The sequence below is a fragment of the Brassica napus genome, unplaced genomic scaffold (genome assembly GCF_020379485.1).
Source record: "Brassica napus cultivar Da-Ae unplaced genomic scaffold, Da-Ae ScsIHWf_1432;HRSCAF=2021, whole genome shotgun sequence".
Taxonomy (NCBI): Eukaryota; Viridiplantae; Streptophyta; class Magnoliopsida; order Brassicales; family Brassicaceae; genus Brassica; species Brassica napus.
Window position 1 is genome coordinate 82,501 of NW_026014845.1, and position 4,594 is coordinate 87,094.

Below are 4,594 nucleotides of genomic sequence, written 5' to 3' on the forward strand. Positions count from 1 at the left end.
CAGGGATCAGATAGGTTTGTGGGATTAGCCCCAAACTATAGATCTGCCTTGTTGTGATATTCATGATAGATTTGTATTCATTGCTTGTTTTAGCCTTGCTAACTAGAACATGATCATAGGATTGCATACTCAAGCACCCTTGTTATCCCATCCTGACATCTATCTATCATATTAGGACTGCTAGAGAGGGCTAACCGCCAATTTAGTATCTTAATAGGGCATATCGTACTCGCGCATAGGCCTGGCTAGAACCCGTCGATCGATGTCCTCAACTGACTATCGGTCAATGTAGGTAAAGGTGTATCGGTCGACGTCCCTATAGGACCATCGATCGAGACTCTTTCGTTGTCAACATACTAACCGTTGAGACACGTGATCTAGTTTGTTAACCAGTGAAACATGCGACAGCTGATCACTGAGTTAAGCGGTTGAGCTCTAACATATCATGCATGCAGCAAATAGGCATCTATAGATATTATAATCTCCAACACCTGAATAGTGGCCGTGCGTCTAATATCATTTCCACCAAGTTACATTTACTATTTTCTTCGCTTGTTACTATTGCTATTTCATTTAAACATTTACAACTCTTAGAATTAATAAACACTAGATTTTATTGTTCCCTAGCTCCTTGTGCATTCGATCCCTAAGTACTACATCTGAACCTCTTTTGATGAGAGTAACACTCCTTACGGTAATTTGAGTGATATCAAATTTGGCGCCGTTGCCGGGGAGGTTTGATCGCCATTAGATTTAGTTTTATTGATTCTTATTCTCTTCTCTACCCCCTTTTTATAGATTCTTATTCTCTTCTCTCGTGTCGCAGATACCCAATTCTGGGTTACCGCACGAGCATCCTATGGACCATCTAGAACGGTTCGAGGATTTAATAGCTGCTATTCGGATGGAAGGAGTCCCCAAAGATTACCTGCTGTGCAAGCTCTTCAGATACACGCTGAATGGAGAAGCGATGCACTGGCTTAGGCAGCTACCCACAGGATCCTTAACATCCTGGGCCGACATCAAGAATGCTTTCTTACGAAACTTCTTCGATTAGGCGCGCACTGAAGAAATTCGAAACAAAATTTCCACATTCTCGCAGGAGGTGGGAGAGTCCTTCAAAGATGCGTGGATTAGATTTAGGTTCTTCCAGGGAGACTGTCCACACCACGGATTTAACGAAGTGCAGCTGCTAACACCACGAGGGCCAAAATCACCCGAACAGTCCACAGGAAGGGCCAGCATGCTGAGTCCAAGGACCAGCGTGCTGAGTCCAAGGACCAGCGTGTTGAGTCCAAGGACCAGCGTGCTGAGTCCAAGGACCAGCGTGCTGATATGTGTACTGATGGACAGCCACAGACGTCCTGCGTGTGCACACGGACACACACGGACAGCCACAGACGTCCTGCGTGTTCTGGCGGACACCCACGGACGTCTTGTGTGTACTGAACAGACAGCCCACGTGGGCTAAAATAACCCGAACAGTCCATGGGAAGGGCCAGCACGCTGAGTCCAAGGACCAACATGCTGATATGTGTACTGATGGACAGCCACAGACGTCCTGTGTGTGCTGACGGACACACACGGACACACAGGGACATCCACGTACGTCTTGTGTGTGCTGGCGGACACCCACGGACGTCCTGTGTGTACTGAACAGACAGCCCATGTCGGCCAAAATCACCAGAACAGTCCACGGGAAGGGTCAGCGTGCTGAGACCAAGGACAACCGTGCTGATATGTCTACTGATGGACAGCCATGGACGTCCTGTGTGTGCTGACGGACACACACGGACACACACAGACAGCCATGGACGTCATGTGTGTGCTGACAGACACCCACGGACGTCCAGTGTGTACTGAACAGACAGTCCACGTGGGCCAAAATCACCCGAACAGTACACGGGAAGGGCCAGCGTGCTGAGTCCAAGGACCAGCGTGCTGATATGTGTACTGATGGACAGCCACAGACGTCCTGTGTATGCTGACGGACACACACGGACACACAAAGACACACACGGACAGCCACAGACGTCCTGTGTGTGCTGACGGACAGCCACGGACATCCTGTGTGTGTTGGCGGACACCCACGGACGTCATGTGTGTACTGAACAGACAGCCCACGTGGGCCAAAATCACCCAAACAGTCCACGGGAAGGGCCAGCATGCTGAGTCAAAGGACCGGCGTGCTGATATGTGTACTGATGGACAGCCACGGACGTCCTGTGTGTGCTGACAGACACACACGGACACACACGGACATCCACCGACGTCCGTGGGTGTCCGCCGTCCTGTGTGTGCTGGCGGACACCCAAGGACGTCCTGTGTGTACTGAACAGACAGACCACATGGGCCAAAATCACCCGAACATTCCACGGGAATGGCTAGCGTGCTGAGTCCAAGGACCAGCGTGCTGATATGTGTAATGATGGACAGCCACAGACGTTCTATGTGTGCTGACGGACAGCCACAGACGTCCTGTGTGTGCTGATGGACACACACGGACATCCTGTGTGTCCTGACAAATACACCCGGACATCCTGTGTGTACTGAACAGACAGCCCACGTGGGCCAAAATCACTCAAACAGTCCACGGGAAGGGCCAGCGTGCTGAGTCCAAGGACCAGCGTGCTGATATGTGTACTGATGGACAGCCACGGACGTCATGTGTGTGCTGACGGACACACACGGACACACACGGACAGCCACGGATGTCCTGTGTGTGCTGGCAGACACCCACAGACGTCCTGTTTTTACTGAACTGATAGCCCACGTGGGCCAAAATTACCCGAACAGTCCACGGGAAGGGCCAGCATGTCGAATCCAAGGACCAACGTGCTGATATGTGTAGTGATGGACAGCCACGGACGTCCTGTGTGTGCTGACAGACACAAACACAAACACGGACACACACGGACAGCCACAGACGTCCTGTGTGTGCTGGCGGACACCCACGGATGTCCTGTGTGGACTGAACAGACCGCCCACGTGGGCCAAAATCACCCGAACAGTCCATGGGAGGGGTCAGCGTGCTGAGTCCAAGGACCAGCGTGCTGATATGTATACTGATGGACAACCACGGACGTCCTGTGTGTGTTGACGGACACACACGAACAGCCACAGACTTCCTGTGTGTGCTGACGGACAGCCACGGACGTCCTGTGTGTGCTGGCGGACACCTACGGACGTCCTGTATGTACTGAACAGACAGCCCACGTCAGCCAAAATCACTCAAACAGTCCACGGGATGGGCCAGCATGCTGAGTCCAAGGACCAGCGTGCTGCTATGTGTACTGATGGACAGCTACAGACGTCATGTGTGTGGTGACGGACACACACGGACACAGACGGTCAGCCACAGACGTCCTGTGTGTGCTTGCGGACACCCACAGACGTCATGTGTGTACTGAACAGACAGCCTACGTGGGCCAAAATCACCCGAACAGTCCACAGGAAGGGCCAGCGTGCTGAGTCCAAGGACCAGCATGCTGATATGTGTACTGATGGACAGCCGCGGACATCCTGTGTGCGCTGACGGACACACACGGACACACACAGACACACACAGACAGCCACAGACGTCCTGTGTGTGCTGACGGACAGCCACAGACGTCCTGTGTGTGCTGGTGGACACCCACAGATGTCCTGTGTGTACTGAACAGACAGCCCACGTGGGCCAAAATCACCCAAACAGTCCACGGGAAGGGCCAGCGTGCTGAGTCCAAGGACCGGCGTAATGATATGTGTACTGATGGACAGCCACAGACGTCCTGTGTGTGCTGACGGACAAACACAGACACACAGGGACAGCCACGGACATCCGTGGGTGTCCGCCGTTGTGGGAACAAAAAATTTGCACTGTCGATTTCCGTTTAACTAAGGAAACTAGGAAAACCCTAATTTCCCAGAGGACTCGGATATCTGCTAATTACCACATGTCAAGCAATCAGAACACGAGAATAACAACGATAAGAAAAGAAATCGAAAAAAGAGACCAAAGTAGATCTTATTCCGAATCTGCGTATGAGCGTTTACAACAAGGTATAAGCCTGGGCTCGAGAGCTGTCGGAGAGATTCCTAGTTCTAGCAACCCTAAGACGGCTAAGCCTAATTGAGTCGCAGCTCGAAATAACAAAAACGGAAAATTGCCTAAATTGCTCTAAGTGCTAAGTTTGCTCTGAAAAATTCTCTCTTTATGCTCCTCGCCTAGGACTCCTTATATACTAGCTCCAAGGTTGGTTTACGCTTTTAATCTTCTGCCCTTAAGACGTCATAGCATAAAAATGAAGATATTTCATTTTTCCCGATCTTCACAATTATCTTCAAAACATCCGTATTTATCCGCGGAAACTTGACATTTATCCTCCCTTGTGGACCAAGCGTAAACCATGCGGTCGTTTACTGGCTTTTGGTTAAGAAATCGTAGGATGGGCCTCGAGTCGTGTCTTAGGTCCCTATGGGCCGTCTTCCGACTCGATACGTTTCTTACGATTTCTTTCGATAAAGAACAAACTTTCCGTGGTTTTTAACTCGCAAAGTTTGATCGATAATTTTGAATAGCGGAAAACATAGACTGAGCTTGCTACGGTCTTCG

The 4,594-nt window shown here is 50.7% G+C and overlaps 1 non-coding gene across 1 annotated transcript; it reads right to left on the reverse strand.

The window, feature by feature from the left end:
* Positions 1–1,070: 1,070 nt before the first annotated feature.
* Positions 1,071–1,176, reverse strand: LOC125597343. The gene has a single exon (XR_007331658.1). It is a non-coding gene; the product is annotated as a small nucleolar RNA R71 (small nucleolar RNA).
* Positions 1,177–4,594: the final 3,418 nt, after the last annotated feature.